This window comes from Schistocerca piceifrons, chromosome 10 (assembly GCF_021461385.2).
Source record: "Schistocerca piceifrons isolate TAMUIC-IGC-003096 chromosome 10, iqSchPice1.1, whole genome shotgun sequence".
In the NCBI taxonomy this organism is placed as follows: Eukaryota; Metazoa; Arthropoda; class Insecta; order Orthoptera; family Acrididae; genus Schistocerca; species Schistocerca piceifrons.
In genome coordinates this window covers 48,337,477-48,361,744 of record NC_060147.1, presented here as the reverse complement: position 1 = coordinate 48,361,744, position 24,268 = coordinate 48,337,477, and the positions used below count along the sequence as shown (strand labels likewise).

The following is a 24,268-nucleotide window of genomic DNA, read 5'->3' as shown; positions in this document are numbered from 1 at the left end:
ATGTTATACATGTTCGCGTAATCTACTAGATACAGTTGCCAGCTAATCTCTCGTTTGTATTAAAGGACTTAATTCAGTTCGTGAATTAAGTTCAAAGGGCAACGTTCCTTTTAGATTTTGTTTTCTTCTTGTGCTATAAACATGGTTGTGGCGTCATACGTACTCCTAGTTATATCTTCAAGAACTGGGATAAAATAATTTCTTCTTCTTGTTTCCCTTGTGCCTTTCGACAACGGTGCCGATATTGTTACATGGATTTTGGCAATGTTAGTGAGAATATGCAGCCAGATGCTCTAATCTCCAGGATGGAATTCGCGTATCCCGTCTGCCTGCGTCTGGAGAAAATCTCATGCTCATGTGTGAGATCGTTGTCTAAATGTTTGCACTTCGTGTGCCTGAGGTGAGGCGTGGGAACCAGCCAGATATTCATCCAGTTGGAAGTGGGAAACCGCCTAAAAACACATCGAGGCTGGCCGCAGGTTGATTCGGCCTGGGGCATGGGCGGCTCTCCGATTCCCGGAAGCAGCACATTAATGCGCTGGCCTATTCGGGTGGACTGTGTCGAAACAGAACAACGTATTTCGCATATGAAGGGCAAGGCTGCTGAGTTCACCCAAAGTGTATTTGGAACGTGTTAATATACTGGAAGTGCGGTTTCCAATAACAAGGGAATGTTCTCAGATGTAAATAAACGATCTTGATGAAAGTTGGGTATGTATAGGAGTCAAAATAACGCAGTACGTATTTTTGCGTTTTTGTCAAATTTCACTTTTAAGCGGTAAAAGACACCCCAAAGGGTAATTTCGCATATTAAGTCTAGAGGGAGTATCTTCGAAACCATGATGTATAAAAAAAAAGTGTTTCATATAAAAGTTGATATGCAGTTAATGTTCTTGAAAGCTGTATAAGCAGTTTTTTCAAGTATTTGAAATTTTGCGAAATACCCCACCACCATTAATCAATTCTGAAAAATGAAAACACCACGTCACACCACATCCAACCATGTGTAATGAAACTGGTTTCTGAAACACCGTTTTAGGAAAATAAGCTGTACTCAACGTGATGTCAGAGTATTTTCAACATACCCAAGTAAAATATCTAAACATTCCTTATTGTTTTAATTATATGTTATACTTACTTTTGTTTTATGTTTTAAATTGTCCTTTTAAATTCTTAATTCAAGTTTTTTTTCCTTGGTTAACTGTTTCACGTACGTATATTTTGAAACTTGAAAATAATAAGTTACTCATTATTATGACGATACAAAATCATCACAATGATTATCTTCAAATAAAAGCTTAAAAATTTTTTTTTTAACACATTGCACAGTAAATGAACGAAATTTCTTCACATAATACACACAATGGACACCACAATATGAAACAAAATTCGGCAGGATTCCCAAATTGTAGCAGGTAGTGCTCTGAATATGCTAAATTTACCAGGCATGTTTCACTACATTGGAAAAACTTAGCGAAGATAACTGATTATGTACTAGTGGCTGCAGCTTCATTATATGTTTTCTCTAGTTGAGATTCGCACAATAATCATTCAATAGAACTATAATTAGCATATAGGTGAAGATCGTAAGTGCTTTTGGAACCACCTAAACGACACGGTTGGTTAAAGGAAAATAATAACCTTACACCGCTGCTCCCAAACTCTACTAGATGGAATTTCTTGCATGATTGCCTACGAACCTTTATTGCTAATCATTCTAAGTATGTAGAAATTGTTGCAGAGTGCTCTGAAAAAGCCCTTTCTAACATTAGCAGTGTCTTGGCAAAGTTACTGTTTATCAAGATGCTACTCATCTTCTGTGACAAGTTATAGAGGTTTGTAGAGTACTTCTTCTAATAGGCAGCACAAATGTTGCACAAGTTGTCAAACTGTGGATCGATCTTTTAGAAAGCTCTGATACAGAACCCTATAAGAATGTAATAAAAAAAACGGAAGGAGCAGACATCAGAAGCCTTGCTAATACGTTAGTTCTAGGATTCTTAGGGGGAAGATGAACTTCTGAACAAAAAGAAAGTGCAGAAAACTTGCTCACAGAGAGACATCCAGCGTGGACGGCAACTGTAAGATTTTCAGGATTGCTGATTCCGATTATTTTCCTGCCATTATGTTTTCTGATGCAATTGCAAAAAAAGTTCCATCCAAACAAATTGTGGAAGATGATGGTGCTGAAAACAGCAAAAAATGGTGCATCCATCCAGAGACACTTCTCCATCCACGGGCTTGTGTGGTTAAAATTAAGAAATAATTTAGGAACGGACAGAGACGAGAAATTAGTGAAGGTCTATAAAGTTCTGCATGCTCCCAAAACTGACTAAATTGTACTGTACAGTCATTACGATTCTACATCAAGTTAAAGCTTATGATAGTAAATTGTTGCCTTTGATAAATATGATTACTATTTTTAATTTGGTATATAGCTATGTAACATTTTGTTAATTACTTGGGTTTTATTGGGTTTTTGGCAATTTTATTTAAATGTGTTATTTAAAAAACATCATCATTCTTTTTCGGGTCTGGTTAACTTACAACAACCCTACTTGCACTAGAAAATGTCCACTGTCAGAAGTATCAAACGGATTTTCGCTTATAACATTCGAATCTATCGTTTCCGGACCAGTGTTCTTCATCTCAAATTAATAAATTTACCTTCCTCCAAAAAATGCTTGTAACATTATCACACATCACCGAGTGTAAAGAGGAAACACTGTCTTCAGAAAACCAAAAATTCTTGGCCGATTTACTTCAAATATTTACACAATATATGGTATAACAAAAGAATATACGTATTACAAAGTATTTTTTGTCCAAACTATCGATCGCTGCGCTCGCCTCGGCTATTGAAGACACGAATACGTAGTCTCGTTTCTATTAATAGCCGCTAGATGTCAGTTGTGTTTTGCCTGGTAACCGTCATATGTTTAAAATGGCTACTCCGCAGCATAAATCATTTTGTGTTTTCGAGTTTGCGAAGTGCAATTCCGTGATTACAGTGCAAAGACGTTTCAGGTTGAGCTACAAAATCCTCCGAATGGGCGGAACATTCGCAGATGATACCGACAGTTTCTAGATACAGGATGTGAATGTAAAGAAAAGAGTCCTGGCCGCCTTCGTGTTCCTGAAGAAAACGTTGCACGAATTCAAACTGTTTTCGAACGTAGTCCTTGAAAATCAACTCGGGAGTTATAACTGCCTACAGCAATTTGGCGTGTTTTGAGACGTCGGTTGGTTATGAAGCCGTACAAGTTACAGCTGTTACAAGCTCTGCATCCTGATGACAAACTCAAACGTGTGGCATTTTGTAACGAGATTCTTGATGCTATTGACAATGATAACACTTTCGCACAACGCATCGTGTTCAGTGATGAAGCGACTTTTCATGTTAGTGGTCAGGTAAACAAACACAATTTTCGAATTTGGGGCCTACAGAGCCCACACGCAACCATTGAGCATTTTACGAGATTTGATCAAAGTCAATGTGTTTTGTGCGATATCTCGATCATCTGTTTACGGCCCATTCTTCTTTGATGGAAGCACGGTTTACGGCCAGCAGTATCTCGCTATGTTACAAAACTGGTTGTTTCCGAGGCTGCACGAAGACAACTTCAGTTTTCAGCAACACGGGAAACCCACTCACTGGAGTCGCCAAGTGCGTGAATATCTGAATGAAACTCTACCGAACCGTTGGATTGGTCGTCAAGGTGCTGGGGACTTAGCATGTCTCAGCTGGGCTCCACAGTCACCGGATTTGTCACCCTCTGACTTCCTCCTGTGGGGTTTCGTTAAAGACAACGTTTATGTACTACCACTCCCACAGAACCTGGAAAAGAACCGGATCCGTACTGCCATAACATCAGTGACGAAGGACATGCTTGCCCGAGTATGGGAGGAATTTGAGTAGCGATGTGATATTGGTCGTGTCGCTGATGGAGGACATATTGAACATCTGTAATCTGAACTTGAGAGGTTCGTAAATACGTGTGTACAGTTTCATACTCGTATGTCTTAATGTTTAATAAATATATGCATTTGAAATACATACATTATTTTCGAAACACCGTGTACTCTAATAGAGTTTCGGACAGACATAGACTATGTATTTTCAACATATAGGAGTGCGGGTTAGCTACTACAAACAGCATAGTGAACGCATTAGTGTGGCCAAGATAGACACAAAGCCCATGCCTACTACAGTAGTACAAGTTTATATGCCAACTAGCTCTGCAGATGATGAAGAAATAGATGAAATGTATGACGAGATAAAAGAAATTATTCAGGTAGTGAAGGGAGACGAAAATTTAATAGTCATGGGTGACTGGAATTCGTCAGTAGGAAAAGGGAGAGAAGGAAACATAGTAGGTGAATACGGATTGGGGGGAAGAAATGAAAGAGGAAGCTGCCTTGTAGAATTTTGCACAGAGCATAACTTAATCATAGCTAACACTTGGTTCAAGAATCATAAAAGAAGGTTGTATACCTGGAAGAATCCTGGAGATACTAGTAGGTATCAGATAGATTATATAATGGTAAGACAGAGATTTAGGAACCAGGTTTTAAATTGTAAGACATTTCCAGGGGCAGATGTGGACTCTGACCACAATCTATTGGTGATGACCTGTAGATTAAAACTGAAGAAACTGCAAAAAGGTGGGAATTTAAGGAGATGGGACCTGGATAAACTGAAAGAACCAGAGATTGTACAGAGTTTCAGGGAGAGCATAAGGGAACAATTGACAGGAATGGGGGAAAGAAATACAGTAGAAGAAGAATGGGTAGCTTTGAGGGATGAAGTAGTGAAGGCAGCAGAGGATCAAGTAGGTAAAAAGGCGAGGGCTAATAGAAATCCTTGGGTAACAGAAGAAATATTGAATTTAATTGATGAAAGGAGAAAATATAAAAATGCAGTAAATGAAGCAGGCAAAAAGGAATACAAACGTCTCAAAAATGAGATCGACAGGAAGTGCAAAATGGCTAAGCAGGGATGGCTAGAGGACAAATGTAACCATGTAGAGGCTTGTCTCACTAGGGGTAAGATAGATACTGCCTACAGGAAAATTAAAGAGACCTTTGGAGAGAAGAGAACCACTTGTATGAATATCAAGAGCTCAGATGGAAACCCAGTTCTAAGCAAAGAAGGGAAGGCAGAAAGGTGGAAGGAGTATATAGAGGGTTTATACAAGGGCGATGTACTTGAGGACAATATTATGGAAATGGAAGAGGATGTAGATGAAGACGAAATGGGAGATAAGATACTGCGTGAAGAGTTTGACAGAGCACTGAAAGACCTGAGTCGAAACAAGGCCCCGGGTGTAGACAACATTCCATTAGAACTACTGACGGCCTTGGGAGAGCCAGTCATGACAAAACTTTACCATCTGGTGAGCAAGATGTATGAGACAGGTGAAATACCCTCAGACTTCAAGAAGAATATAATAATTCCAATCCCAAAGAAAGCAGGTGTTGACAGATGTGAAAATTACCGAACTATCAGTTTAATAAGTCACAGCTGCAAAATACTAACGCGAATTCTTTACAGACGAATGGAAAAACTGGTAGAAACGGACCTCGGGGAAGATCAGTTTGGATTCCGTAGAAATGTTGGAACACGTGAGGCGATACTAACCTTACGACTTATCTTAGAAGAAAGATTAAGAAAAGGCAAACCTACGTTTCTAGCATTTGTAGACTTAGAGAAAGCTTTTGACAATGTTAACTGGAATACTCTCTTTCAAATTCTGAAGGTGGCAGGTATAAAATACAGGGAGCGAATGGCTATTTACAATTTGTACAGAAATCAGATGGCAGTTATAAGAGTCGAGGGGCATGAAAGGGAAGCAGTGGTTGGGAAAGGAGTGAGACAGGGTTGTAGCCTCTCCCCGATGTTATTCAATCTGTATATTGAGCAAGCAGTAAAGGAAACAAAAGAAAAATTTGGAGTAGGTATTAAAATCCATGGAGAAGAAATAAAAACTTTGAGGTTCGCCGATGACATTGTAATTCTGTCAGAGACAGCAAAGGACTTGGAAGAGCAGTTGAACGGAATGGACAGTGTCTTGAAAGGAGGATATAAGATGAACATCAACAAAAGCAAAACGAGGATAATGGAATGTAGTCAAATTAAATCGGGTGATGCTGAGGGAATTAGATTAGGAAATGAGACACTTAAAGTAGTAAAGGAGTTTTGCTATTTGGGGAGTAAAATAACTGATGATGGTCGAAGTAGAGAGGATATAAAATGTAGACTGGCATTGGCAAGGAAATCGTTTCTGAAGAAGAAAAATTTGTTAACATCGAATATAGATTTAAGTGTCAGGAATTCGTTTCTGAAAGTATTTGTATGGAGTGTAGCCATGTATGGAAGTGAAACATGGACGATAACTAGTTTGGACAAGAAGAGAATAGAAGCTTTCGAAATGTGGTGCTACAGAAGAATGCTGAAGATAAGGTGGGTAGATCACGTAACTAATGAGGAGGTATTGAATAGGATTGGGGAGAAGAGAAGTTTGTGGCACAGTTTGACTAGAAGAAGGGATCGGTTGGTAGGACATGTTTTGAGGCATCAAGGTCTCACAAATTTAGCATTGGAGGGCAGCATGGAGGGTAAAAATCGTAGAGGGAGACCAAGAGATGAATACACTAAGCAGATTCAGAAGGATGTAGGTTGCAGTAGGTACTGGGAGATGAAGAAGCTTGCACAGGATAGAGTAGCATGGAGAGCTGCATCAAACCAGTCTCAGGACTGAAGACCACAACAACAACAGTATATAAACATATCACATATATGGTACTATGTAAATGGGAAACGTTCTTAGCAAAAATCTGGGGTTTGGGTTGCGGTTGTTTTGGGGAAGGAGACCAGACAGCTAGGTCATCGGTCTCATCGGATTAGGGAAGGACGGGGAAGGAAGTCGGCCGTGCCCTTTGAAAGGAACCATCCCGTCATTTGCCTGGAGCGATTTAGGGAAATCACGGAAAACCTAAATCAGGATGGCCGGACGCGGGATTGAACCGTCGTCCTCCCGAATGCGAGTCCAGTGTTTAACCACTGCGCCACCTCGCTCGGTAGCAAAAATCTGGAAAAGTTCTTGAGCGGTTAACGTCAGATCTTACTCGATACTTTAACAAACATTTAGATGGACATAGGTTACTTATTTCTTAAACAAAAATGTACAACTTTATTGTTGAAACCGTCAGCGAGAAAGACAATGCTGTGGGGGACTGTGAAAATATGTAGTTTAATTTTCTTTCTCGCAGTCGATGTTAAGAACGATAGGTCGGCATATAAAACCTTAGGCACATTGTTTCTCCCATATATATATATATATATATATATATAATACTAAACAAAAAGTGTTTGCACGACAATGTTGTTGTCTTTTTTTCTTTCTCACAGTCATTTTTAACAGAGGGGTCCAAAAAATGTATCCACTGTTTAAAAGTCCATAACTGGCAAACTAATTGACGGAGTTGTTTCATATTTGGTAGTGTAATAGTCTGTAGTTCCGGCAATTGTATTGCGTTGCTTTGTTTTGTCAGATGACAGTCGCCAGATAGTCAGTGTTTTGTTCTTAGTTGCACCTAGTTACTCGAGTAAACATCGCCGGCGCAAGGCTTACATTCGATGAAAGGAAGTCAGTTTTGAAGTGGTATTTTAAGTGCGAAAACATTAATGAAGTTCAAAGGCAATGGCGAAATGAGTATCAAACAGAGCCACCGACACGTTTAACGATTTGTCGCGTTCGAGACAAATTTGAAGCTGAAGATGTACACAAACAACGATTTGGACGACCTGTAACAGTAACAAGTGCAGCTAACTCCCGTCCTGTGTTACAATTCACTCGCTCACCACAGAAGTGTGTGAGACAGTGTGCCCGTGAAACTGGAGTGAGTCGTTCAAGCGTTCGGCGAATTTTGAAGACAGCAAAGTAGAAGTGCCACATCCCACGATTCCACACGCAATGAACGAGGACGACCCAGATCGTAGAGTGGAGTACTGCGAGTGGTTTACTAACATGGTGCGGAACGATGAAGAGTCTGCAGAGATGATTGTGTGGTCTGTTGAGGCACAGTTTAAACTCAATGGTGCAGTAAATCGCCACAATTGCATCCACTGGGCCGCCGAAAATCCGAATGTCCATGTAGACAAAGCCGTGAATTTGCCAGGAGTAAATGTGTGGTGTGGGTTGTCTTACCGGGGCTTGATTGGGCCATCTTTGACAGCACAGTTACCGATGAGGTGTACCTTCAGAAGCTTCAGACATCCATTTTACCTGCCATCCGAGACTTGTATGGAGATGGAAGAGTTTACTTTCAACAAGATGGTGCCCCAGCCCAATACCAAAATCGGGTTAGGGTGTATCTCGACGAAAATCTGCCAGGAAGATGGATAGGCCGTAGAGGTGCTGTGGAGTACCAACCACGTTTCCCAGACCTAACTCCTCTGGACTTTTACCTGTGGGGAACACTAAAAGACATCGTTTATCGACAAAAGCCACGCACATTGGATGAACTTCGAGAATCCATCGTACATTCATATGAAAATATCCAACTGAACACGTTGCAGTCAGTAGATCGTGCTGCAGTTCGGCGGCATCGTTTGTGTGTGGATGTTAAAGGTGACCATTTCGAACACCTACAAAGATATCTTTAAGTTGGACTTTAAGCTACACTTTCACCAAAAATTAGACAACTCCGTCAATTAGTTTGCAACTTATGGACTTTTAAACAGTGGATACATTTTCTTGCCCTTTGTATTTGGGAAGTTGTATTTCTGGCTTATCGGCTTGTTGTTGGTGTGGTCTTCAGTCCTGAGACTGGTTTGATGCAGCTTTCCATGCTACTCTATCCTGTGCAAGCCTCTTCATCTCCCAGTACCTACTGCAACCTACATCCTTCTGAATCTGCTTAGTGTATTCTCCCTCTACGATTTTTACCCTCCACGCTGCATTCCAGTACTAAATTTGTGATCCCTTGATGCCTTAGAACATGTCCTGCCAACCGATCCCTTCTTCTAGTCAAGTTGTGCCACAAACTTCTCTTCTCCCCAAACCTATTCAATACCTCCTCATTAGTTATGTGATCTACCCATCTAATCTTCAGCATTCTTCTGTAGCACCACATTTCTAAAGCTTCTATTCTCTTCTTGTCTAAACTATTTATCGTCCTCGTTTCACTTCCATATAAGGCTACACTCCATGCAAATACTTTCAGAAACGACTTCCTGACACTTAAATCTATACTCGATGTTAACAAATTTCTCTTCTTCAGAAACGCTTTCCTTGCCATTGCCAGTCTACATTTTATATCCTCTCTACTTCGACCATCATCATGTTATTTTGCTCCTCAGATAGCAAAACTCCTTTAATACTTTAAGTGTCTCATTTCCTAATCTAATTCCCTCACCATCACCCGACTTAATACGACTACATTCCATTATCCTTGTTTTGCTTTTGTTGATGTTCATCTTATACCTTCCTTTCAAGACACTGTCCATTCCGTTCAGCTGTTCTTCAAGGTCCTTTGCTGTCTCTGGCAGAATTACAATGTCATCGGCGAACCTCGAAGTTTTTATTTCTTCTCCATGGATTTTAATACCTAGTCCGAATTTTTCTTTTGTTTCCTTTACTGCTTGCTCAATATACAGATTGAATAACATCGGGGATAGGCTACAACCCTGTCTCACTCCCTTCCCAACCACTGCTTCCCTTTCATGCCCCTCGACTCTTATAACTGCCATCTGGTTTCTGTACAAATTGCAAATAGCCTGTCGCTCCCTGTATTTTACCCCTGCCACCTTCAGAATTTGGAAGAGAGTATTCCAGTCAGCATTGTCAAAAGCTTTCTCATGATTAGAATATTATCACGTAATCTGACTAGTTTGAAATTATCCAGATTAAAACTATGCGAAATATTGTCATTGAAGCTATTATTCTCACAGCTACAGCAGCTGGAGAGGAGGCCTCTCACGTACGCCGTGTGTCAATGATAACAATCTATTTGCCCATTCATTTTAAGCGCCTTCAATTGCCAACCAAGGTTTAGTTTGCAATAACACTAAACAAGGCTCAAGGTCAGACGTTCAGATACGCTGGAATTGATTTACGATGACACTTGTTTATTGCATGTCAATTGTATATTGTCCTCCAAGAACCGTAAGTTCAGAAAACCAGTTCATACTCTTACCGCACAATGTCCAAACAAAAAATGAAAAATTCTGTGCATTCTAAGTTTTGTAATTGTATTGTGTACAAAACCATTTTTAAAAAAAAGAAAAACGTTTCGAGTTCCATGCCTTCAAGATGAGCGAACTCACAGCGAGGAGCTAAAATCTGCGTAATGACACGATTCCTAGGGATACCCCAGTACAGAACGTACGTCCAATTCCCAAACGTATTATGGGGTTCTGAAGCATTGAGACTGGATTCGTCATTTCCTTTCAGAGAGTTCACAGTTCGCAGTAATTGACGAAAAGCCATAAACTGAAACAGAAGTGATTTCTAGCGTTCCTCAAAGCAATGTTATAGGCCCTGTGCTGTTCCTTATCTATACAGTGATTTAGGAGACAATCTGAGAAGCCGTCTTTGATTGTTTACAGATGATGCTGTCGTTTATCGTCTGGTAAACGCATCAGAAGATCAAACCAAATAGCATACCGATTTAGAAACGATATCTGTATGGTGCGAAAATAGGCAAATGACCATAAATAACGAAAAGTGTGAGATCCACATGATCTAAAAGGAATCTGTTACACTTACAAGATAAATGGTTCAAATGGCTCTGAGCACTATGGGACTTAACATCTGTGGTCATCAGTCCCCTAGAACTTAGAACTACTTACATCTAACTAATCTAAGGAGATCACACACATCCATGCCCGAAGAAGGATTCGAATCTGCGACCGTAGCGGTCACGCGGTTCCAGATTGAAGCACCTAGAACCGCATAGCCACACCGGCCGGCTACAAGATAAATCAGTTAAATCTACAGGCCGTAAATTCAACTAAATACCTAGGAATTACGATTACGAACAACCTACACTGGAAAGAATACATGGGAAAAGTTGTGCGGAAGATAAACCAAACACCGCGTTTTATTGGCAGAACACTTACAAAATGTAGGACATCTACCAAGGCGATTGCCTACACTACGCCTGTCCGTTGTCTTTTGGAGTACTTCTGCGCGATCTGGGATCCTTACCAGATAGGATAAAGTGAGTACATCGAGAAAATTCAAAGAAGAGCAGCACGTTTTGTATTATCGAGAAATATGGGAGAGAGTGTCACTGACATGATGCAGGATTTGGGATGGGCATCTGAGCCGATACTCTGCGGCCGACGCTGGCAAAAGCGGAGCTTATATTCTCCTCTTATAGAGGTCGATCCTGTCTACATTTACATCTACATTTATACTCCGCAAGCCACCCAACGGTGTGTGGCGGAGGGCACTTTACGTGCCACTGTCATTACCTCCCTTTCCTGTTCCAGTCGCATATGGTTCGCGGGAAGAACGACTGCCGGAAAGCCTCCGTGCGCGCTCGAATCTCTCTAATTTTACATTCGTGATCTCCTCGGGAGGTATAAGTAGGGGGAAGCAATATATTCGATACCTCATCCAGAAACGCACCCTCTCGAAACCTGGACAGCAAGCTACACCGCGATGCAGACCGCCTCTCTTGCAGAGTCTGCCACTCGAGTTTGCTAAACATCTCCGTAACGCTATCACGGTTACAAAATAACCCTGTGACGAAACGCGCCGCTTTTCTTTGGATCTTCTCTACCTCCTCTGTCAACCCGACCTAGTACGGATCCCACACTGATGAGCAATACTCAAGTATAGGTCGAACGAGTATTTTGTAAGCCACCTCCTTTGTTGATGGACTACATTTTCTAAGGACTCTCCCAATGAATCTCAACCTGGTACCCGCTTTACCAACAATTAATTTTATACGATCATTCCACTTCAAATCGTTCCGCGCGCATACTCCCAGATATTTTACAGACGTAACTCCTATCAGTGTTTGTTCCGCTATCATATAATCATACAATAAAGGATCCTTCTTTCTATGTATTCGCAATACATTACATTTGTCTATGCTAAGGGTCAGTTGCCACTCCCTGCACCAAGTGCCTATCCGCTGCAGGGAGCTAAAGGCTATTTACAATTTGTACAGAAACCAGATGGCAGTTATAAGAATCGAGGGGCCCGAAAGGGAAGCAGTGGTTGGGAAGGGAGTGAGACAGGGTTGTAACCTATCCCCGATGTTATTCAATCTGTATATTGAGCAAGCAACAAAGGAAACAAAAGAAAAATTCGGAGTAGGTGTTAAAATACATGGAGAAGAAATAAAAACTTTGAGTTTCGCCGATGACATTGTAATTCTGTCAGAGGCAGCAAAGGACCTGGAAGAGCACTTGAACGGAATGGACAGTGTCTTGAAAGGAGTGTATAAGATGAACAACAACAAAAGCAAAACGAGAATGTAGTAGAATTAAATCGGGTGAAGCTGAGGGTATTAAATTAGGAAATGAGACCTTAAAGTAGTAAAGGAGTTTTGCTATTTGGGGAGCAAAATAACTGATGATGGTCGAAGTAGAGAGGATATAAAATGTAGACTGTCAATGGCAAGGAAAGCGTTTCTGAAGAAGAGAAATTTGTTAACATCGAGTATAGATTTAAGTGCCAGGAAGTCGTTTCTGAAAGTATTTGTATGGAGTGTAGCCATGTATGGAAGTGAAACATGGACGATAAATAGTTTGGACAAGAAGAGAATAGAAGCTTTCGAAATGTGGTGCTACAGAAGAATGCTGAAGATTAGATGGGTAGATCACATAACTAATAAGGATGTATTGAATAGAATTGTGGAGAGGAGGAGTTTTTGGCACAGCTTGACAAGAAGAAGGTACCGGTTAGTAGGACATGTTCTGAGGCATCAGCGGACCACAAATTTAGCATTCGAGGGCAGCGTGGAAGGTAAAAATCGTAGAGGGAGACCAAGAGATGAATACACTAAGCAGATTCAGAAGGATGTAGGTTGCAGTAGGTAATGGGAGATGAAGAAGCTTGCACAGGATAGAGTAGCATGGAGAGCTGCATCAAGCCAGCCACAACAACAAAAACAACGAGGGTTCCTTTCAATCATAGTCAAGCTGTCCGCCCCTGGTACCTGAGTGGCGTCGGAATGGTAACTCAGCGTGTTCGGTCAGAGAGCTGGTTGGCCTCTGTAATAAAAAAACTGTGTGAAAGGATCAACAAGAAACTTGAATGGATGTCATGTGACGTCCGCAACGACCAAACCCAACGAAAAAAAAAGAAGAAGTTGTCAGCGCGACAAAATGTCAATCCTAAGAGCCCTGGTTCGATTCCCGGCTGGGTCGGAGATTTTGCCCGCTCAGGGACTGGGTGTTGTGGTGTCCTAATCATCATCATTTCATCCCAATCGATGCGCAAGTCACCGAAGTGGCGACAAATCGAAAGACTTGCACCTGGCTGACGGTCTACCCGATGGGATGTCCTAGTCACACGACATTTATAGATAGTCCAGCTATTGACAGTTACTTTCAAAGTAAGCATGTTTGTCGATCACCTCGTAATGCCAAATACAAGGTGTGAAACACAACTGTAGTTACGTGTAGAATGATTCGAATGGCTCTGAGCACTATCGGACTTAACATCTGAGGTCATTAGTCCCCTAGAACTTAGAACAACTTAAACTTAACTAAGCTCAGGACGTCACACACATCCATGCCCGAGGCAGGATTCGAACCTGCGACCGTAGCGGTCGCGCGGTTCCAGACTGCAGGGCCTAGAACCGCTCGGCCACCTCGGCCGGCCTACGTATAGATGGCTTGTATTATGCAATGCAAATGAAGAGAGGTCAGCGTCAATCTACATTATGCTTTCGGCTGTACTATGTTGTGGCTAACACCTCCTTCCCTGGCCACTTTCAAATTCTGCGACAAACAGGGTAATTACAGTGCGTAGCAGCGAGAGAGGATGAGCAAGACTATCCTTCAGGGCTAAGACAGCTGTAATTGCTGCAATGTCGGTGTTTACGGCGCTCGCAGCAGTAACAAGTTGCAGCAGTTCCGTCGATACGCTGTCTACAGCGGCAAATGAGTAGCGATGCACCTAATCACTCAAATGAGTAAACTCTGATACCAGCCAAGAACATCTGTGAAGTAATCGTAGTACTTAGATGCAATCGCAAATTAATTCCCACAAAGCCTGCTAACCTCTAAGGAAGTAGATGATATTAACAGTAACCACAGGTTTTCGTATACGATGTAGTCCATACTGAGGCGACAAAGGTCATGTGAGAGAGATATGCTCATACACCATGTGATCAAAAGTATCCGGACGCACCCAAAAACATACGTTTTTCATATTAGGTGCATTCTGCTGTCACCTACTGCGAGGTACTCCATATTAGCCCGCATCTCGTGGTCGTGCGGTAGCGTTCTCGCTTCCCACGCCCGGGTTCCCGGGTTCGATTCCCGGCGGGGTCAGGGATTTTCTCTGCCTCGTGATAGCTGGGTGTTGTGTGCTGTCCTTAGGTTAGTTAGGTTTAAGTAGTTCTAAGTTCTAGGGGACTTATGACCACAGCAGTTGAGTCCCATAGTGCTCAGAGCCATTTGAGCCATACTCCATATTAGCAGTCGTTAGACATCGTGAGAGAGCAGAATGGGGCGCTCCGCGGAACTCACGGACTTCGAACGTGGTCAGGGAATTGGGTGTCATTTGTATCATACGTCTATACGCGAGATTTCCACACTCCTAAATATTCCTAGGTCCACTGTTTCCGATCTGATAGTGAAGTGGAAACGTGAAGGGACACGCACAGCACAAAAGCGTACAGGCTGACCTCGTCTGTTGACTGACAGAGACCGCCGACAGTTGAAGATGCTCATGATGTGTAATAGGCAGACCACCACAAAGGAATACCAAACAGCATCAGGATCCGCTGCAAGTTCTATGACAGTTAGGTGGGAGGTGAGAAAACTTGGATTCCATGCTCGAGCGATTGCACCTAAGCCGGTAAATGCTAAACGACGCCTCACTTGGTGTAATGGGCGTAAACATTGGACGATTGAAATGTTGAAAAACGTAGTGTGGAGTAACGAATCACGGTACACAATGTGGCGATCCGACGGCAGGGGGTGGGTATGGCGAATGCCCAGTGGACATCATCTGCCAGCGTGTGTAGTGCCAACAGTAAAATTCGGAGGCGGTGGTGTTACGGGGGTGGTCTTGTTTTTCACGGAGGGGCTTGCACCCCTTGTTGTTTTGCGTGGCACTGTCACAGCATAGACCTACATTGATGTTTTAAGCACCTTCTTGCTTCCCACTGTCGAAGAGCAATTTGTGGATGGTGACTGCACCTTTCAACACGATCGAGCACCTGTTCATAATGCACGGCCTGTGGTGGATAGGTTACACGACAATAACATCCCTGTAATGGATTGGTCTGCACAGAGTCCTGACCTGAATACTATAGAACACATTTGAGATGCTTTGGGACCAGGCCTCACCTACCGACATCGGTGCCTCTTTTCAGCGCAAGACTCCGTGAAGAATGGACTGCCATTCTCCAAGATACTTTACAGCACTGATTGAACGTATGCCTGCGAGAGTGGAAGCTGTCATCATGGCTAAGGGTAGGCCAACAACTCATTGAATTCCAGCCACGAACTTGTAAGCGTTTTTCAGCCTGGTGTCCGGATACTTTTGATCAAACAATAATTTTTTTCAAACATAAAAGGAGAAAGGAAAAAAACCGACAACATAGCCGAAAAACCACCACCAAGCTCTCATGATAAGTTAAACAATCTTTTAAAGAATGAGATTTTCACTCTGCAGCGGAGTGTGCGCTGATATGAAACTTCCTGGCAGATTAAAACTGTGTGCCCGACCGAGACTCGAACTCGGGACCTTTGCCTTTCGCGGGCAAGTGCTTTACCATCTGAGCTACCGAAGCACGACTCACGACCGGTACTCACAACTTTACTTCTGCCAGTTTGGAAGGTAGGAGACGAGGTACTGGCAGAAGTAAAGTTGTGAGTACCGGTCGTGAGTCGTGCTTCGGTAGCTCAGATGGTAGAGCACTTGCCCGCGAAAGGCAAAGGTCCCGAGTTCGAGTCTCGGTCGGGCACACAGTTTTAATCTGCCAGGAAGTTTCAATCTTTTAAAGTTTTTTATATTTATTTATTTTTTTAAATATATATATATATATGTCTTTTCCATAACATACGACCAGACCATTGTTGTAGCTTTTTCGTCATCATTGAGGGAAGTGGATAAACTTGGACCACGTAATAAGCATTGCATAAAATATATGTATCCGGTATTCGGGCTTTCTGGAGCAGAGTAAGAGAAGGTCTTTCATGTTCTAGTATCGCTCCTTGAATTTTTTCCCTAACAGACTTTCAGTTGAGCGTCCCATTTTGAGTGGACAACGATCAATGATGATACCGAGAGACGTATGCTCAACCACCACAGCAGTCCAACAACGGTGCCATCAAAACCTCGCAAAGTACGACTCCTGCATTTACCTTCATTAAGTAGTGCACCTGAACTCCGACAATAATCATCCATTACAGCCTTCAGTCGAGGCATATCCAAAGAATTACGGAGTACAACCATCACGTCATCCGCCTATGCACGAACAGCTATAGTCCCTCCGGAAAGCGTCCAACCCGTCAGCTGGGATGCTAGCATCCGAAGTAGGGGCTCCAGAGACAACACAAAGTCATTGACAGCGGGCTTCCTTGAAGCCGGCCGGGTGGCCGAGCGGTTCTAGGCGCTAAAGTCTGGAACCGCGCGACCGCTACGGTCACAGGTGCGTATCCTGCCTCGAGCATGGATGTGTGTGATGTCCTTAGGTTAGTTAGGTTTAAGTAGTGCTAAGATCTAATGGACTGATGACATCAGCTGTTACGTCCCATACTGCTCAGAGCCCCCCCCCCCTTTTTTTTCTTCCTTGAGGCACTCTCCGACGGATATTTATATTTATCTGGGGCGTCAGTTGGCCATTAACAACCACCGAAGCTGAAATACCCGTACTCGCCGTGTGTCAACCAGCTGCCTCCAGAATTCGAAGCAAAAAGTCGTGATTAACACGGTCAAATGCCTTATCAAAGTCTAGAAAAGCAAGGGCACAAAAGACGGCTGTTACAGCAGCAACTGAAACCACGTCACTATGCTCGACTATAGGAGTAAGAATGGTACGACCAGGTATGCAGCTTTGACGTTTGATACTAAAATGTAAACTTTGACTACGCTGTTAAAACCACATGTGGGCCGTTCGGACTCGTATATAAAGAATTCGACACATTTCATCAGCAGATTTAATGGCATAGTGGTCCAGCCGGAGGACATATTGGTCAGCTTCGATGTGGCATCGCTGTTTACCATGGTTCCACTTAATGATGTATTGGAACAGCTGGATCGAATTTTTCCCGCCGATATTTTAGAGCTGTTTAAGTGTTGTTTGACGACCACATACTTCAAGTGGAATGAACAGTTTTATGAGCAAACGGATGGCGTGGCTATGGGAAGCCCCCTAAGTCCCGTAATTGCAAACTTCTTTATGGAGAAATTCGAAGAACAGGCCTTAGGTACTGCCAGCAAGAAACCAAATGTATGGTTCCGATACGTGGATGACACGTTTGTGTTGTGGAGACATGGTAGGGAGGAACTAAGCCGGTTCCACGAACATCTGAACAGTATAAACTCAAGAATTCAGTTTACTATGGAGGAGGAGGTAGACGGCAAACTACATTTCCTCGATGTGCTTGTGTTTAGAAACGAAAATGGTAGTTTGGGCCACTCAGTGTACCGCAAACCCACGCACACGGACCGTTATTTGCACCGGGATTCGAACCACCACCCACAACAGAAGCGGGGTGTTATCAAGACGTTAGCGGACAGAGCTAGAAATATTTGTGAACCTGAGTTGCTCGACGCTGAGATGGAACATCTCCACAATGCACTAACGAAGAACGGATATTCGTCCGCCGAAATAAAACGTGCGTTGAGGCAGCCACGCAGAAATCATACTGACGTACAGGCTACTGCAAAATCTAAGCTTTTCCTGCCGTTTGTTAAAAATGTAACGGAAAGAATAGGGAGGATCTTGACGAAGCGGAATATTACCCTAATTTACAAGCCCACCAGGAAGATACAGGAATACCTTAGGCCTGCCGAGGACGCTCGCAAACCATTGGAAAAATCTGGAGTGTATAGGATCCCATGCAGCTGTGGTGATGTTTATGTGGGTACCACCAAAAGAACTGTTTCTAAACGTTTGGAAGAGCACAAGGGAAATTGTAGAAGAGGAGAAACGGAACGATCAGCTGTTGCGGAGCATGCTTTCCAGCCAGGGAACCACAATATTCGTTTCGAGGAGACGCAAGTACTAGCGGCCACAAGCGGATATTACGAAAGGCTCTACAGGGAGGCAATCGAAATCGCTAAACACCCAAATAATTTCAACCGAAAGGAGGAGGGCGTCAAATTAAACGGTATATGGATGCCGGTGTTAAAGAAGATGTGTACCACTCGTCCACTACTGGGTGATGGCAACGGCGATCGACGGCAGCGGACAGCGGCCAATTGCACTGACGTTTTCAAAACACGTGACGTCACGCCGCGGCGCGGGGGCTCGCGGACACGGAATTTAGCGGCAGTCAAAAAAAATGGCTCTGAGCACTATGGGACTCAACTGCTGTGGTCATAAGTCCCCTAGAACTTAGAACTACTTAAACCTAACTAACCTAAGGACAGCACACAACACCCAGCCATCACGAGGCAGAGAAAATCCCTGACCCCGCCGGGAATCGAACCCGGGAACCCGGGAGTGGGAAGCGAGAACGCTACCGCACGACCACGAGATGCGGGCTAGCGGCAGTCAGTAGCGAGCCAGTGTGTGTGTTGGACCTTCCATCAAGCTACGGACCCCCTTGAAGATGTCTCCCGCAGTCGGAGACGAATCGTTGGGAATCACCTCAGAATTCATCAACCGACCACGGCATAACAGCCCGGATAATTATAATGGACAAATGGACATGAGCTTTGACGTTTGGCAACAATCATCTCCATTAAAGCAGACATCCTGCTATTAATTGCCCTCACTACAGTCTTAAAATCTAAGTTTAACAAAGTAATTGGACGAGAGCTATCAGGGGCAGCCGGTCCAGGGCGATCCGGGTTTAAAACAATTTTTCCCACTTTGAACGAGGTCGGTTTTACTCTACCCCGTAACACTTGATTCAAAAGAGACAAAGTTAGCACCCAACAGCGGCCAAAAGCGCACGTAAAAATCCTTGGGAAGTCCATCCAGAACCGGAGACTTGTGAGAAGGCGATCCCATAATGTCTGTAAACTTCCTCAGGCTGAAATGCAGCTGAGAGCGTTTCATAATGTTCAGGTGTAATCGTCGTATTCAAGATGCTGACTAGTGGGTGGAAAGGGTTTGCACTGGACTCATCGATGTCGTAGATGTCTACATAGTACTGGTGTAAGACACGCACTATATCAGCTTGCTCCGATACGATATGTTCACGAATACAAGCGCGTCGGCAACGGGTCTGATGCCGAAGCAAATGATATAAGGAAGGCAGTTCTTCCGTCACCAATGACAGTGGGTTGGATCGCATTTTCAACCCTTCCATTTGTATTCTCTTCAAGGTCAACAATTTTGTCTTTGCACGCCTAACATCCGCTATTCGCAGAGGGGTGTGATCCGAAGCATCATAAAGGTCGCGCAGGATGGAATGGTAATATTCGTAAGTTCTCCGGAAGTCTCACGCTTTGGCAGCAAGGAAAAGTGGAAAAGTTTGCGTGAGCCTCGGTTTTGCCAGCTGTGTCCACCAGTCAAGGATGGAAGAGTACTTCCCAGTGGACCGCAGAGTACCCTCCCACACGGCTCGCATCACGTCATCGAGGGAGGGGCCAGCTAAATGAGCGACGTTTATCGACAGAGCGCGTAACAGTTTGACTGGTTGACGTTCAAGATTGAGAGTTGTAGTCAACGCACAGTGATCCGTAAAGGAAGCTGGGATGACTTGAAACACTAAGAATGTAATCGCGCAGGAAGTCTGATAAATAAAATCTATCTAACCGGCTACTACGAGTCGCAGTAAAGTGAGTAAATTTAACTAACGTCGGGTATTTACATACCCAGACCTCTTGCAGGCGGAAGGAGCGGACAAATTCATGTAATTCGCGACAGAAATTAAAATTTGGAGATTGATCTGCAGGACGCAACACACATTTAAAATCACCACCCAACAGAATATCCGGAGGACTGTTACGCAACATCTCGATGTACCACAGCATCATCAGCAAAAAGCATCAGTGAACTTCCGATGTTATCCACAAGGTCATTTATGTATAATTTGAATAGCAATATACATAAATGACCTTGTGGATAACATCGGAAGTTTACCGAGGCATTTTGCGGATGATGCTGTAGTATATCGAGAAGTTGTAACAATGGAAAATTGTACTGAAATGCAGGAGGATCTGCAACGAATTGACGCATGGTGCAGGGAATGGCAATTGAATCTCAATGTAGACAAGTGCAATGTGCTGCGAATACATAGAAAGAAAGATCCTTTATCGTTTAGCTACAATATAGCAGGTCAGCAACTGGAAGCAGTTAATTCCATAAATTATCTGGGAGTAGGCATTAGGAGTGATTTAAAATTGAATGATTATATAAAGTTGATCGGTAAAGCAGATGCCAGACTGAGGTTCATTGGAAGAATCCTAAGGTAATGCAGTCCGAAAACAAAGGAAGTAGGTTATTGTACACTTGTTCGCCCACTGCTTGAATATTACTCACCAGTGTGGGGTCCGTACCAGATAGGGTTGATAGAAGAGACAGAGAAGATCCAACGAAGAGCAGCGCGCTTCGTTACAGGATCCTTTAGTAATCGCGAAAGCGGTAGGGAGATGATAGATAAACTCCAGTGGAAGACTTAGCAGGAGAAACGCTCAGTAGCTCGGTACGGGCTTTTGTTGAAGTTTCGAGAACATACCTTCACCGAGGAGTCAAGCAGTATATTGCTCCCTCCTAAAGCAGTATATTGCTCCCTCCTACGTATATCTCGCGAAGAGACTATGAGTATAAAATCAGAGAGATTAGAGCCCACACAGAGACATACCGACAATCTTTCTTTCCACGAACAATACGAGACTGGAATAGAAGGAAGAACCGATAGAGGTACTCAAGATACAGTTTGACTGGTTGCTGTCCAAGATTGAGAGCTGTAGTCAACGCACAGTGATCCGTAAAGGAAGCTGGGATGACTTGAAACACTAAGAATGTAATCGCGCAGGAAGTCTGATAAATAAAATCTATCTAACCGGCTACTACGAGTCGCAGTAAAGTGAGTAAATTTAACTAACGTCGGGTATTTAATACCCAGACGTCTTGCAGGCGTAAGGAACGGACCAATTCATGTAATTCGCGACAGAAATTAAAATTTGGAGATTGATCTGCAGGACGCAACACACAGTTAACATCACCACCCAACAGAATACCCTAGGACTGTTACGCAACATTTATGTATATTTTGTGGATAACATCGGAAGTTCACTGAGGCTTTTTGCGGATGATGCTGTGATATATCGAGGTGTTGTAACAATGGAAAATTGTACTGAAATGCAGGAGGATCTGCAACGAATTGACGCATGGTGTAGGGAATGGCAATTGAATCTCAATGTAGACAAGTGTAATGTGTTGCGAATACACAGAAAAAAAGATCCTTTATCATTTAGCTACATGTAGCAGATCAGCAACTGGAAGCAGTTAATCCCTTAAATTATCTGGCATTAGTTAGGCATTAGGAGTGATTTAAAATGGAATGACCATATAAAATTAATCGTCGGTAAAGGAGATGCCATACCGAGATTCATTGGAAGAATCCTAAGGAAATGCAGCCCGAAAACAACGGAAGTAGGTTACAGTACACTTGGTCGACCACTGCGCGGATACTGCTCACCGGTGTGGGATCCGTACCAGATAGGGTTGATAGATGAGATAGAGAAGATCCAACGGAGAGCAGCGCGCTTCGTTACAGGATCATTTAGTAATCGCGAAAGCGTTACGGAGATGATAGATAAACTCCAGTGGAAGACCCTGCAAGAGAGACCCTCAGTAGCTCGATACGGCTTTTATTGAAGTTTCGAGAACATCCCTTCACCGAGGAGTCAAGCAATATATTGCTCGCTCCTACGTATATCTCGCGAAGAGACCATGAGGATAAAATCAGAGAGAGATTAGAGCCCATACAGAGGCATACCGGCAATCTTTCTTTCCACGAACAATACGAGACTGGAATAGAAGGTAGAACCGATAGAGGTACTCAACGCACCCTCCGCCACACACCGTCAGGTGACTTGCGGAGTATGGATGTAGATGTAGACGTAGATGTAGATGTAGATACTGGTATGAAGACAACCTCATGAATCTATGGACCCTGCATGTCAGCAAGGGACTGTTCAAGCTGGAGGAGACTCTGTCATAGTGTGGGGCGTGTGCAGTTGGAGTGATATGGGACCCCTGATACGTCTAGATACGGCACTGACAAGTGACACGTACATAACCATCCCGTCTGATCACCTGCATCCATTCATGTCCACTGTGCGTTCCGATGGACTGCAGCAATTGCAGCAGGACAATGCGACACCCCACACGTCCAGAACTGCTACAGAGTGGCTCCAGGGACACTCTTCTGAGTTTAGACACTTTCGCTGGCCACCAAACTCCCCAGACATGACCATTATTGATCATATCTAGAATGCCTTGCAACGTGCTGTTTAGAAGAGATCTCCACCTGCTCGTACTGTTACGGATTTGTGGAGAGTCGCGCAGGATTCATGGCGTCGTTTCCCTCCAGCACTACATCAGACATTAGTCGAGTCCATGCCACGCCGTGTTGCGGCATTTCTGCGTGATCACGGGGGCCCTACGCGATATTAGCCATGTGTACCAGTTTGTCTGGCTCTTCGGTTCTAGGCGCTTCAGTCCGGAACCGCGCGACTGCTACGGTCGCAGGTTCGAATCCTGTCTCGGGCATGGATGTGTGTGAGTTGCTTAGGTTGGTTAGGTTTAAGTAGTTCTATGTTCTAGGCGACTGATGACGTCAGATGTTAAGTCCCATAGTGCTCAGAGCCATTTGAACCATTTTTTGTCTGGCTCTTCAGTGTAAATGAGAATGTATATCATAATGGCTGTAGTCGCCGCAGTGCCTTTCCTTTGGACGTACATGCATGTCCAAAGGAACTTTGCACCGTAATTCAGAATAATACAGACACTGCAATATCGTATATACCTAATATGCTTAGACGTACACAGCGACGTACTGAAGTTGCAAGAGTCACTTTCAACATCTTCTGTAAAATTATTTTTCGTTGTAAATAAATGGTAGGTGCATTTCAGCTCTTCGTTTCTGAAATTTCACCGAATTGCCTTAACACTCGCACGGTCTGCTTTTATCTGAGCCGCCCTGTAGGACAATCACTTACGAAGGACGCGGTGTAGAGTTGCGAGGCATGTTTTTTTAAGTAAGAACCGTTTTGAAATTAAAAAAAGACGTGCTAAAATAACTCAAATATTTTATTTTTATTTTCTACATAATTTCCGTCGATATTGAGGCACATGTCATAACGTTGTACCAGTTTTTGAGTACCCTCCTCGTAGAAGTCTGCCGCCTGACTTGTTAACCACTTCATGACCACTGTTTCGACTTCGTCATCGTCTTGAAGACGCTGACCACCCAGGTGTTTCTTCAAGTGCAGGAGCAGATGGTAGTCACTGGGCGCAATATCGGGGCTGTACGGAGGATGATCTAGAGTTTCCCATCGAAAAGATGTGACGAGATGTTAGGTCTGATTCGCCACATGGGGACGGGCATTGTCTTGCAGCAAAACGATGCCCTTGCTGAACTTCCATGGACTGTTGCTTTGATTCTTGTGTGACGTAGGCCACTCGTGTTTCATCGCCCGTGACAATCTGGCTTAAGAAATCATCACCGTGGTTCTGGTACCGCTCAAGGAAAGTCAATGCACTGTCTAAACGTCTGGTTTTGTGCACATCCGTCAACATTTTCGGTACCCAACGTGCGCACAATTTTCGGTAATTCACGTGCTCGGTCACAATGCCATACAAAACACTACGAGAAACATTAGGAAAGTCATCCCGCAAGAAGGAAAACGTAAAGCGTCTGTTTTCTCTCACCTTATTGTCC

At 43.4% G+C, this 24,268-nt stretch overlaps 1 protein-coding gene across 2 annotated transcripts in view; it reads left to right on the top strand.

Annotated features, from left to right (window-relative positions):
• The window catches only part of LOC124718642 (collagen alpha-1(I) chain-like), a 268,769-nt gene that overhangs the window by 46,691 nt on the left and 197,810 nt on the right, over nt 1-24,268 (top strand). The gene's annotated exons all lie outside the window — the stretch shown is intronic.